General features: G+C 53.7%; 1 protein-coding gene across 1 annotated transcript in view; it reads right to left on the bottom strand.

Annotated features, from left to right (window-relative positions):
- DENND2A (DENN domain containing 2A) overlaps positions 1-4,719 on the bottom strand; it is a 102,681-nt gene extending 97,962 nt beyond the window's left edge. Inside the window, exon 1 of the mRNA XM_032305659.1 lies at positions 4,646-4,719. The gene's annotated coding sequence lies outside the window, so the exon portion shown is untranslated. The remainder of the gene's footprint in view (positions 1-4,645) is intronic.
- Positions 4,720-13,692: the final 8,973 nt, after the last annotated feature.

Here is a 13,692-nt window from a genome sequence, read left to right as displayed (position 1 = left end):
TCGGGGAGTTAAAGAGGGCCTGGGGTGGGGTGCCTGAGTGGCTCAGTTGGTTAAGCGCTGACCTTCAGCTTAGGTCGTGATCCCTGGGTCCTGGGATCAAGTCCCACTTCAGGCTCCTTGCTTGGCAGGAAGCCTATTTCTCTCTCTACCTGCCACTCCCCCTGCTAGAGTTCTCCCTCTGACAAATAAATAAAATCTTAAAATAAAAAAAAAAATGAGAGGGTGGGGTACCTGTGGAGGCCATCTGGCTCTGCAGAGGAAGAAGGGTCCATGCCTGGACACGGGAGACTGGGCATGACATAACCTCGGTCACTCATGAGTACCTGTGAGACATTCCATGAGCCCTCAGGAAGCAAAAAAGAAGGGGCTGGGGTTCCAGAGAGAGTAAAGGAAGCTGAGTCAACTTTGCCCACAGCCAAAGAAATTAATACCTGCAAGGTGTATTTGAGTGTTGTTGGGAAAGTCATCAAGCCTCAAAATTTTCCTATTATCCTGTCAGAGGTACAGAATTCAACCCTTAGAGATTCATTCCTTTTGATTGTCACTTTATGGGCATTCAATTGCAAACTAATTTTCCCAGCTTTTTTCCAATCCAGAAGACATGGGTCAGAAAACCAATACACTTGACTATCAGGAGGCAAGTAGAAAGAACCCAGAACTCAGAAGCTCAGCACTCAAGAAAAGTAGACTTCAGTGGGTTCCAGCCAAAAAGAGAAAGGTGCCAAAGCTTTTCAGTTTGGGCACTGCATACAATCGGATTAGACAGATCTAACGGCATAAGCCGTGTGATTATGCTTTTAGAATTTCTATTTTTTAAAAATACTTCACAGACAACATGAAGCTTCACATGAATGCGTCTGCCACTAGCCTTCTTATCTGTATCTGTTCAAGCTGACTTTAAATCCTGATGTTGAAGGCTGATCAACCATTTGATTTCATAATAAGTAACAGGCTTCCTAATTTTAAATTTATGGGGTTCTTGCTTTTGGAATCTGAAGTTTCTGTCCCCCACTGTGAGGAATCCTTTATATGACTGTTAAAGCAGCCCCTCTCACCTCTGGTTGCAACTTTTTTTTTTTTAAGATGTTGTTTTTATTTGTTTGACAAATAGGCAGAGAGGCAGGCAGAGATAGAGAGGTGGAAGCAGACTCCCCGCTGAGCAGGGAGTCCGATGTGGGAATCAATCCCCAGACCCTGAGATCATGACCTGAGCTGAAGGCAGAGGCTTAACCCACCAAGCCACCCAGGTGCCCCTACCTCTGGCTGTACCTTAAAAATCACCTGTGGCCTTTCAAAAATCCTGATGCCCAGAGCCCATTCTCAGCGATTTTTATTTAATCCACAGGGGAGGTGGGGCGTGGAGGCACCTGTTGTTTAAAGAAATGCTCACCCAGGACATCAAAGTGTTCTAAAGTGCACCCTGAGTTAAAAACGTTAAGAAACATGATGGGGGGGGGGGTAGAATCTCATACCTACTCAATGCTAATTTAGGACATCTAAAATGAACAAGAAATGGTTTCAACAAAAGCCACGCATAGACATGGATTCCACAGAAAGCAAAGGGAAGGGCCTGGCCTGCTGGGAGACTGGGGACTGAGTCCGCAGAAGGTCCGCCCCAGCTTGGCTTACAACCCCTGCTCTTCTGTGACATTCCTCGTGTTTCAACAAACAAGATTCCCACCCTCCCTGGCTGCACTCGCACTCGGCACCAGAGTGAATCTCTTGTCTCCTGAGTCCCACCCACCCCCCTCCTGCTGAGAAGTAGGCTTAACCTCAGGTCTGAGGGTACAAAGACCCAGACCACGGTGGGGCAAGTGCTTCGTCCATCGGAATGGAATCCTCAGATGCTGCTCTTTTCCTTGGGTCAGGATTTCCGGACGCACACTGTCCTACCAGACCCTTCACCAGACCAGACAGAGTCGAGCCCAGTGGGCGGTGGGTCGAGCCCAGTGGGCGGTGGACCACGCCATGACTGGCTTCCTTCCCGCAAGATGGGCACCCAGCACGTCCTCTGCTCTCCATCCATCGAAGCTGGTGCCCCCTCTTCCTCCACTTGAGAAAATGGGCTCCTCCACACAGAATTCCCCCGGCTCCGGCTGCCCGCACCGCCACTGCCCATAAACCTGAGCAACACTCACAGCTCACAGAGAGGCAGTAAGCTCCCAAGTCATAACAGGAAGATGGTGTAGGAAGACAGTCGTGTGGAATTTTATCTTCCTGTCTTCTGTAACACCAACAAGGAAGATTTTTTTTCTCTGTCACTCTTTGGTCTTTACACCAAGTTCCTCATGAAAAATTCCCTGCTGAGTTAATTCCAGGAAAAATTGTGTTCTGAAAAATAATCTGTAAGCTTTCTGTTGTCCAAAATCCAAAACTGCGCAAGTCAGTGTATTTTTGTTTGTCTCTAAGCTGCCAGAAAATTTAGAGCCAAATTCATGGTCCAAGTGTTGTAATCTGCTAAACTCGGGCCACTCAAAATATCCACTCCTTTTGCTCTGCTTTGTCTTCTCCTGAGTTTGGGGGCACTTAGTTTCCGTCTAAGTTACCTCATCTGCACCAGAGCCTGTCACCGGGTCCTACCTCTTGATCTCTTGGATCCTTCCATCCTACCTCAGCATCGCCAATTGTCTGTGCGTCAGTGCGTCAGTAACGCCCGGCCGGGGTGCCGCGTGGCCTTGGTCACATCCTCCAGGACCCCACCCAGCAACCAGAACAGGCTTTCTAGGATATCAGGCGGAACCTATCACTCCAGCGTCAGTAAGACCCCCCTTCCCTCTGGTGGCACACTGTGAATTCTCCCCACACTTACCCCCCTTCCCTCTTGGTGACTTTGTGATTTCTGTTCCCTCAGGCTGGAACCACCTTCCCTGCTTTGTTCTCCCAGTGAAGAAGTTTTCAGGGCTCAGTCCCAGCATTAACTCATCTATGGGCCTCTCCTGAGTTGGGTGGCCTTGCTCAGGGCTCTCCTAGCATGTAGCACTCAGCTAGGCCAGCCTAGGACTGGTTTGGAAAAAAAAAAAAATTTTTTTTTTTTTTCTTAAGTAATCTCTGTACCCAGTGTGGGGCTTGAACTCACAACCCCGAGATCAAGAATCCCATGTTCTACTGACTGAGCCGGCCAGGTGCCCCTGCTTTTAATTTTTTGACTACTCAAGCAGGATGGCTGGTTCTGGAAGAAGAGAGATATCTCTTATTCATTGCTGTGTTTGTTCCCAATGCCTAGCACATAGCTTTTAAGTGAATGATTACACATGCCAGGGAGGCTTCAAATCGTTCCAATAAAAGGACCTGAAGGCCATCCTCCTCCGCCAGACTATTCACCACGGTCGTCAAAACCAGTTACTGATTGCCTTTACTGCTCACAGAATTTGGCTCCACCAGGGCACCTGGATGGCTCAGTGGGTTAAAGCCTCTGCCTTCCGCTCAGGTCATGATCCCGGCATGCAGGGATCCATCCCGCACCCATCGGGCTCTCTGCTCAGCGGGGAGCCTGCTTCCTCCTTCCTCTCCCTCTGCCTGCCTCTCTGCCTACTTGTAATCTCTGTCTGTCAAAAAAAATAAATAATAAAATCTTAAAAAAAAAAATTGGCTCCTCCAAAGCAGCCCACCCCAAAGACTTTCTACTCCACTCCTCTGGTGTGTTCAATACTGTGATGATGCAAGCAGAAAGGATTTTGTTCAGTTGTAACCAAGAGTGCAAGAGTTGAATAACAAAGTTATAGTAGGGAGCCCCTTATTAGCCTACTGCCCTGGGGCCATTATTACCCGGGTCCTTGAGAGCTTAGAGAAGTCACACCCCTGAAGCACTAGCACACCGGCTCGAGGTCCGCCGGCCCCTTCCCCCGCACTGGCTGATGAGAGCAGTCACCGCTCTTCCCTCTCCCCGGCCAAGCCCCGGAGTGCACGGCCCCGCGTCCGCCCCGCGTCCGCCCCGCGTCCGCCCCGCGTCCCCACCGCGTCCCCTCCGGGAAAGGACTCCACCGCTGAGGTCTGGCTCTCCTCAGGGCTTCGAACCCAGCTCTCTGGGGTCCCTCCCAAACTTGATTCTATCTCCTGTTGTTAAGAGCCCCCTGGGCTCCATCTGCTCCCAACGCCATCCTTAGGGGGAAAGTGGGAGAAATAGGATCATTCAATCATCTTCACCATTCTGCTTTCCCAAGACTGCACATTCTGACCACAGCGGGGAGGGGGGTGTCTGGCTGCTCGGCCCCCTCAGCCCCACTCGACTCTTTCTCTACACACCCACCCACACACACACACACACACACACACACTCACTCACTCTCACACTCTCGCCCCTGGGACCCAGCCCGGCAGAGGGCCGGCTCTGCCCAGTTTCTGCAGGTTTCCGAGGCGCGGGACCACGGCTTCCCCACTCGGCCTGAAAGTCGTCCCGAGCCCCCGGAGGCCGTCCGGCCAGGACTTTGCTCGAGTCCCACAGGTCGGGCTGAAGCGCCTCGGTCCCCACGTCCGCAGACCGGAGCCCGGGTCGTGGGTCTGCAAGGAGCCACCTCCCCTCTCCGGCCACGGGCAGCTCCCACCGCCGCCTCCCCTCCCCCCGCCCGGCGCGTGCCCCTCCGCGGCGCCCCCCACCCCCGCCCCCGCCCGGCGCGTCCCCTCCTCGCTTCCCCCGGCCCGGCCCTACCTCCCGGCGGGCCGCCGCTCCGCGGTCTCCGAGGCGCTGCTCGGGGGCGCCCGGGCGGGCGGGGGCGGCGGGCGGCGGGGGCCCGGGGCGCCATGGCCCGCGGCCCTCCGCCCTGCAGTCGGCCGGGCCTCTCCCGGCGCCCGGAGAGCCGCGCGCCCTCCGCTCGCGTGCCCGCCGCCCGGCCGCCGCTGTGGGCGAGTGGAGGGCGGGCTCGGCCGGCTGCCGCGTCCTCCCCGCCGGGCCGCGCGCCCCGCCGCCGCCCCCCGCCCGCCGCTGCTCCAGTGAGCTCATCCGCAGCTGGCGGGCGCCCGGCCGGTTGCCACGGCAACGCCTCTCCCAGGGCCGCGCGGACTCGAGCGGCTCCGGTAAACAGGACCTTCTGCCGGACTCTTCCCCTCGCCTTTGAGGGGGTGGGCGGGGTGGGGGGGCGCGCTGGCGGCTTAACCCTTTCTTTGCTGGAGACCCAGCGGCGCGGCGTTCTCCGTCTCCGCGCCCGGCCGCGGCTCAGACCCTCGTCCGCAGGCACGGAAGTGGCGGCGACCCTGCCTGCCACCCCCACCTGCGTTCGCTCCGGTCGCCTAACGCGTCCGTGGGGTACCTACAACGGGTCAGGCGCGGCGCCGGGTCCGCGACACGCCAGACAACGAGGCAGCCGCCACCCTCGCCGCTTGCAGCTTGCAGTCCGGCCGGGGCTCAGACGACCGCGATCCAGGCAATGAGGCCCGGGGGGCCCGAAGGCGGGGCGCACGGGTTCCCGAGCCGCTCGGGGAGGGGAGTCAGGGAAAGGTCCCGGGGTGGGGGCAGTGACTTTATAGTGTCCACTGCCCCCACTCACTCAAACAACCAAGGAACACAGATCGCCCGAATTAGGACTGCCAAGTGAGAAGTACACGCCGAGTGCTGTGGGCTTTTTATGCTGAGGACAATGGGGGGCCACGCCGGGTTTTTGAGCCTAGGAGTTCCCTGATGTAAGGGAGACCGAGATGACAGTGGTGATTTATGGGCCTGGGGCGGGGGGGGCGGCGCGGGGGAGACTCCTGGCTCCTCTCTATACCAGAGAAAAGTCACTCTTCTTTTTAGCTCGGGGAGGGCGGGCGGCTAGAAGGAAGGGTCTAAAGCTCAGGCAAGGGTGGGGAGGGGAGATAGCGGCTTAGCCTGTATCCTTGAAAGGGGGGTGCAGGAGAGAGAGGAAAAGAAGGGGTTGCAGGGCACGGGGAACATTAGATACTGTCTAGGCAGTCCCTGTGGACTGGGGACCCAAGATTTGAGGGACTGATTTAGATCAGTCACAGGAAAGTCACAGGAAAATAGTTTCCTTCTTAGCTAAGGGTTTTGCTCATTCTGTGAGATCTCTGAAACTTTTCTCTGGCTTGTTAAAGCTTCCTAAACTCCATCATGCCATACCCATTTCAACTAAACAAAATAAACTTTCAGAATACGAATTTGCAAGGTACAAGCATTTAAAAAAAAAAAAAGGTATTGGGGTGCCTGGGTGGGTCAGTTGTTATTAAATCTGCTTTTGGCTCAGGTCATGATCTTAGGGTGGTGGGATCCAGCCCTGCACGGGGCTCCCTGCTGAACCAGGAGTCTGCTTCTCCCTCTCCCACTCCCCCTGTTTGTGTTCCTTCTCTTGGAGTCTCTCTCTCTGTCAAATAAATAAATAAATAAATATTTTTTTAAAGTATAAACACTTATTTATTTATTTTTAAAGATTTTATTTACTGGAGTTCCTGGGTGGCTCAGTCAGATGAGCGTCTGTCTTTGGTTCAGGTGGTGATCTTGGGGTCCTGGGATCAGCCAGGAGTCTGCTTATCCCTCTCCCTCTGCCCCTCACCCCCACTCTTGCTCTGCTCTCTCTTTGTCAAATAAATAAATAAATAAATAAAAATCTTTAAGGATTTTATAATCTTTAAGGATTTTATTTATTGTAGAGGGAGATAGAAAGCAAGTGAGTGGGGGAGGGGCGGGGGAGAGAGAGAGAGACAGAGAGAGACAGAGAGACAGAGAGAGAGTGTGTCTCAAACAGATTCTGCACTGAGCTTGGTTGCTGGGCTTGACCCCATGACCCTGAGATCAGGACCTGAATCTAAGTCAAGAGACAGACATTCAACCCATTGAGCCTCCCAGGTGCCCCAAAAGTACAAGCATTTAAATGATTGCTTTGCTTGTTGAAACATCATTTAATACCTTTTCAGGTACTAAGATCAAAGACTTGACTTCTTCCAGGTTAATTAGAACCGGAGTTCTGGGGCATCATGAAGGCAAACTGGCAAAGTAGAGCCAATGGCAAGCAGAAAAGGACTGAGAGCCCAGCTGGATGCCTCCCCCAACCCGTTGTGCACAGCAGACCTGTCGCCTTGGATGTTGTGCCTTTCAAACCGCCATGTCAGGTGGACAAACCAGAGATGAGGCTGGGGAGTTCCTTAGTAGTGGCCACCACTCCATCGGCTCTGTCATCTTTGAGTTCTAGACACTAACTTGTTTTAGAAAAATTCCCTGCCTCAGCTCATTGGCTCAGACTCTGATGAGTGATGTGGGGCCAGTGCTTTGCAAGTTTCCATCCCTGCCTGCGTGTCACAGCCCCCAACCCCATGGCTGCTCCTGTCCCTGGGCCCATCAATGGCTCTGTCGCCATGAGGCAGGGTCCCTCCTTCCCTGTGTGGCCCTGCCCCTACTGGCTCCCTGGAGCTTTCCCAGCTGATGCTACCTCTGGTCCATCCCAAGCCCTGGTTCTCCAGCTCCAGAGGTCGGGCAAGCCGTCCATGGTGGGGGCCATGCCCTGGAGTGTGGGAGTCCCTCTCCGTGGTCCCTCTTCTCCAGTTCCTGACACTGACTGCTCCAGCCGTGGCCCCAGCCCTCCCGGTCTGTCCTCAGCAAATCTCCATGGTGGGAAATGAGGCCAGGGGCATCTGAGTGGCTCAGTGGGATAAAGCCTCTGCTTTCAGCTCAGGTCATGATCCCAGAGTCCTGGGATCGAGCCCTCCATCAAGCTCTCTGCTCAGCGGGGAGCCTGCTTCCTCCTTTCTCTGCTGCCTACTTGTGATCTCTATCAAATAAATAAATAAAACCTTTAAAAAAAGAAAAAAAAAAAGAAAAGGAAAATGAGCCTTAGGGTAGGAGATACTGCCTGGCCTCAAGTCAGGAAGGTGCCGATGGGAGGAGAGAGCCAGAGTTAACTTTTCTTGATTTTTTTTTTTTAAATATTGTATTTATTTACTTATTTGACAGAGAAAGCACAGGCAGAGGGAGGAATCCCGATGCGGGACTCAATCCCAGGACACCAGGGTCATGACCTGACGCAAAAGCAGATGTTTAATGGACTGGGCCACCCAGGCGCCGCGCCTTGATCTTGAATCCTGCTTTTTCCACCTAGAAAGAGCAAGGAGTCCTACAGAGTCTCTCCTACCCCTCCCTCCTCTTCCTTCAGCATCCGTTGAGGGGCAGTGTGGGGTCTGGAGCAGGTTGCTCTGCTTTGGATTCTCAGGGTCTCCATCTGTAAGGGGGAAGTAGGAACGGTTATAACCCACTTCATCCTGTTGCCGGGATTAAAGCTCATCCCGCGAGCAAAGCGGGTAGTACTGGGTCCGGACCATTGGGGGCGCTCTCAGTTACCTCCTGTTATTTTTCTAATCTCTCTCTCTGCAGGAGCAAAGAGAAAAGTGTTCAGAGTTCAGCAGAAGGGAGCAGGCCGTGTTTCTCCTCCCTCATTGGGCATGAAGATCCTGCTTCATCTCACCTCTAAACCAAGTGAAGGAGAACCGGGGGCCAAGGGCCAGAAGGAGGCTAGCCTGGTTTAAGATGGGGAGAGAGCCTGAAAAGGAGCCTTGACCAACTCCTCTCCCCAAAATTGTTTTCTTTCTATTCAAATTCCCTTTGGATGCTAAACATTTACAGAGAGTCCTTCATTCCAGCAACTTCGCATACGTCATGTCACAGAATCCTCCCACACTCGTGAGCATTAACGATCTCCCCTAATATTTTATGGACGGGAAAAAGAACTTCCAAAAGGTTATGTGCCTTATTTGAGGTCACACTAGCTGAGGCCTGTCTGGCTCAAGCCATGTCCTTTGTACACCAGCTTTGCCTGAGAGCCGGGCTCTGCCCAGTGCCAGCCACTCTGCGCGGTGATTTCCAGATCAGCGTTCAGTCCACGTTCTGGTTATGCTTCCCCCTCTGGAAGGCACAGGCGGTGCAGTTCCTCCAGGAATTTCGGACACTGCTCCTTAGACACTGGGTGTCCCCTGCTTGGGTCACTGGGACCCATTCCTTCTCAGCCCTTGCGTGACAGCAACCCCTCCTCTGGGTCACGGCCACCTGAGCACAGCAGAGAACCGATGAGAGGTTTGGGGGTTGTTACTAGTCTTTTATGCAGAAAGCTGATGTGGGGAGAGCAATCCTTCTCTAATGCTCAGGCTCGTGACATCTAGATGTGGCCGAGCAAGGAAGGAACTTATTTTAGGGGCAGGGAAAAAGCCCCAATCCACAGCTTCACCTTGACCTGCCCTTGGCCAGGCTCCCCCGCACCACTCCGGTGGCTGACGTGAGCCCACCCGCAGCAGGGCTCCCCTGCTCCTGTCCTCCTCAGGCGGCCCTCTCCCTGCTTCCCTTCTCCAGCCTTGGCCCATTCTCTCCTGCCTACAGACAGCTGGACGCGACTTCCTTCCCAGCCACCACAACCCTCATCTGCCTCCCTCTGAGCAAACCAAACCAAACCAACCATCCCATCCAAACCTCAAACTCGGGTTTGGTTTGTTCTGGGTCCCAATCAAATGTCATCCAGGAGGTGTGGGAAGAGAGGGGGGAGGGTGGGAGGGGCCGCGGGGGGGGCCACCCAGGGAAGGGGTGAGCAGGGCCCAGACTGAGGGCTCCAGGCTCCCTCATCCTCTCCCGCTGTGAGGGGCGGGTCTTTGGCTGAGATCGCCTGCTCCCCTCTCTGTGGGCGCTCTGCTGCCTGCTTCCTCCTGCACTGGGACTGCAAGATGGGCAGCTGTGGGGGCCCGTTAGGGGGTGCTGTGGAGTGAATAACGTTTGTCAGGATACCACTGGAAATCTCCATCACTGAATTGGCAAGTAACACAATAACATAATTTTTGTCTAAGAAGCAGCTGTTGCATGTCTATGCCCCTAGCTTTGGAGGGTCATTTTTTTCCCCCCACAAAGAATTAAGGCATTCATAGCTTTACAAGGATTAGTGTGTTTATGACCGAAAGCAAAGAACAAAGTCATGGACATTCCACAGCGTTCACCATCAAGCGGTCTCAAATGTGAGGCCTGCCGTGCCAAATACCCTCCACTCGTATTCTTTTCTGTTCCTTTTGGGAGACCCAGTTGAACATCAGGGAAGGGAACAAGAGTGTGGTGACTGAGATTCTCCTTTTTGGAGTCCCGGATTTCTGCGTCTGAGCAGTTCTAGATCTTCCTGTTCACCGTGATCCCAGTCGGACCAGCTCTGGACGGGGCTGAGGACGCGAGACTGGCCCAGCTTGCTTCTCAGAGCTTTCCCTGACCTCCTTCCTGGCTGGCTAGACAATCTCCTCAAACCCGAGCGGGGTGGGGGAAAGAATCCCTCCAAACGTTTTCATCACACGTCATGAGCTGCACGCATGGACTCAAAACCCACCAGCTCATCCCCGCTTGCTAATGTCCCCCCCATCCCTGATCTCAACCTTCAGACCTCACTGCCTCTCAGAGGCCATACCTTTGTAGGAACAGGTTTCTGGGAGGCCCTAATATCTGATCCACTTCCTGTCTCTCTCAGATCAACTTAGAGCAAAATAAAAAATACAGCCCTAAAGGCAAGCCAGGTGCCATCTGACCAGCCTAGACAGCAGTGTGGCTTTTGGTTTGGCTACTGTCTTTCGTGGGTCTCGGGTGTCTGGGGAGATCAGGCCAGTTGGCCCTCAGGCCATACTCAGCTCCCCGCCTTCTCAAATAGGCAAAAAAAAAAGCACAAGGCAGCTGCCAGTTATCGTTTCTGCTGTTTCCTGTATGGCTGAGTGTGTGCCAGCCGAAACCAGAGATCGCCTAGGAGGCAGGTTCTAGTATCAGCCTCTTTTATCAGTGAAGAAACAGAAAAAAGAGGTAGGTGCCTCGCGCAAGGCCACTGCAAAGGAGTTCCACAGCCCAGAAGGGCCTAGCAGTCTAACCCTGCTTCTTGGCCACTAGGCCCACAGGCCCACAGGTGGAAGCCACCGTTTTTCACGTGTCCAGCTTGAGAGCAGGGATGTGGAAGGCCCGGGAGCAGCAAAGCCCAGCGGGAAGGGGCCTCAAAGGAGGGCACCGTCAAGCCCCTCATGGAGGAGGGCATTTGCACAAGGGCAGCACCTGCCCCTGGGGCATGCTGGAGCAACCCCAGCAAGCCAGAAGGTGGGATGCAGGGGAGGAGAAACTCCCATGACAACCCCACTAAGGAGAAAGAAAGGAGGAAGTGGGCAGGTGGCCAGGGGGCCCTGTGGGGGAGGGTAGAGGGAGGTGGGCGAGCCTGCAGCAGCCTCCTCTCTCAGTGTCTCCAACATGACCCAGTGTCCTACTTCTGTTTCGGAGAGTCCTACTCTATCAGGCTTGAGGAGTAGCTGGAGGTGGGTGGCCCAGGGACAGAATTTTCATGCCAGGGGCCCATTCTCTTGGGAGCTGATTGCAAGCCAGGTGTACCAAGCAGGATCTGGGGTGGGGTGGGGGTAAGGGTGGGGGGAGTGGGGGAAGGTGGAGGGGTAGAGTCAGTCCTGGAACTTTTTATTTGCCTGACAATCCCCTTGCCTTGGCGGGGTTGGGGGGGGGGCGTGTCTCATCTTCCTCCACAGGGATCCTGGGGCCGGGGTTTGGACTCTGGAGCCGTGGAGCTCAGGGGCTTCCCTCCCTGATACTGTTTTGAAGAAAACGAGTGTGTGTGTGTTTGAGGGGGGAATTGTTGAAAGGGTCTCAACAGAGAACTGCCCTCCATGGGAGCTAAGCCAGGTGGTTCTCAGCTAGGGGAAACTTTGCTCCCCAGGAGACACCTGGCGAAATTGGAAGACATTTTAAAGTCATAATCTGGGGGCGCCTGGGTGGCTCAGTGGGTTGAGCCTCTGCCTTCGGCTCAGGTCATGATCTCAGGGTCCTGGGATCAAGCCCCACATTGGGCTCTCTGCTCAGCAGGGAGCCTGCTTCCCTCTCTCTCTGCCTGCCTCTCTGCCTACTTGATATCTGTCTATGCCAAATAAATAAATAAAATATTAAAAAAAAAATAAAGTCATAGTCTGAAAAAGGGGGGGGGGCGGCTGTGTCTGGCATCAAGGAGGTACAGGCCAGAGATGCTGCTAAACATCCTACAATGCACAGTTCAGTTTCGCTTCCCCTCGCCCCCCTCCCTCCGCCCCCAACAAAGAATTATCCTGCCCCAAATGTGAATCGTGCTGAGGCTGACAAGCGCTGGTTGCTGAGCCACCGTGGCCCATCTCTATCCCCTTCCCCGGGAGTCTTGAACAAGTACTTGCCCGGCATCGCATCTGCTCTGTAACAATATTACGTGGGAAATGCTAAAATCATAGGCACTTGGATCCTGTGAAAAGATAAGCACAGCCAGGAGGGGCTTTGCGCGCCCACCCGAGTCTTCTCCGCCCGGTCTGGGGACGCGGAGGGAGCGTCGGTGCGCTGCACGAGAGAATGGTGCCACCTAGTGGTACCAGGGTTAACAGCAAGAGCGGGAACCTCTCCAAGAACTGGAAACTATTTATAGGCTTAGCTGCGAAGAAAATGTCTATGGAAGAAAAACGGTGACCACCCAAATGAGAATAAAAAGAGGCTCTTTATTCAGAGATTTCTATAGCAAGGAAGTCAGCCACCATCACTTGCACGTGGCAGAGACTCAAAGACCGGTGGAGACTCAAATGCTAGATTTATGGAGGAAAATAAAAGACTTCAGGTGTGCCCTGCGTGGAGGTTGTTGGCTCCCGGCAGCTGGAGGCCTGGGCATCCTCTGCGATCGGTTTGGAGAAGATATTTGGCTATCTCTGGTTGGTCCTGAGATGGAAGTGGGGGATGCAAATTAGAGAAGTTGGCAGTCATTGATCGAGTCCTGACTATCCCCGTCAGGCGGAGGGTCCAAGTTCTACTGTCCTGTATCTTGCCAGTGTCTGTTTGTGTATTGAGTCTCTTAGGTCATTAATCATCCCAAATACAATCGTGCTGTTACTAATCCTGAACCAGATTACATAAAATGACCCATGTAAGAAGCCGCTTGACTGCAGGCCAACATCTGTGATTTTTAAAGGCTGCCCTTACAGATTCTGACTTAGCGTTCGCATTTGATAAAACGGTGTGATTTTGCTGCCCGTGTGCCTTAATATGGGTGACATCATTCTCCTCACTGACAATCACATGGGGGCCCCAGGAATCCCTCAAAGTCACCTGCTTGGGTGACTAGAGCTCCTCTCCCCTCTCCCCACCACTACCATCGGCAACACCACCACCATCACCACCTCTAACACGGGGCTATGGCCCCTACTACCCCCACCATCACCTCTGTTTCTCTCTCCCTTGCTGTTTAGAGCGATATGACCTTCCTTTGGTTCTTCAAGGTCAAACCAAACCAACACCCCTCCCCTGCAATGCTTCACACTCAACTCCTTCCTCTTCAGGGCTTTATTCTTTACACATCTGCATACCCTCCCACTCTTCCTCTCCAAAGTAACTGCTGTCCTCAGGGGTTCTCCCAATTCTTCACTTCTTTCATGCTCTTGCCACACTGAAATGGCACATTATGCGTTCCCCTGTGGGGTCTCCCTCATGAGTCATCAGCTTGTAAGGGCAGGATGTGTGTCGCTGTGTGTCTCCAAGGCCCCGGGCTCAGCATGATACCTAGTTCAATAATATTATGAAGCCTTGATAATAATAGATTCTGCTTAAGAAATATGTATTGGGCTCAAAAAGTATTGGCTAAACGAATAAGCATGGTCTTTCAGGAGCCACTCTTCAAGGTCCAAACACATTCCCCAAATCAGCGCTGCCTGGAACTCCCGGTCCAGGGGTAACTAACCTCTCCCCGCCCCTCCTCACATTCTCCTTAGCTG

This window comes from Mustela erminea, chromosome 11 (genome assembly GCF_009829155.1).
Source record: "Mustela erminea isolate mMusErm1 chromosome 11, mMusErm1.Pri, whole genome shotgun sequence".
NCBI lineage: Eukaryota > Metazoa > Chordata > Mammalia > Carnivora > Mustelidae > Mustela > Mustela erminea.
The sequence above is the reverse complement of the archived record's forward strand: the minus strand, read 5'-3'. Positions and strand labels throughout refer to the sequence as shown.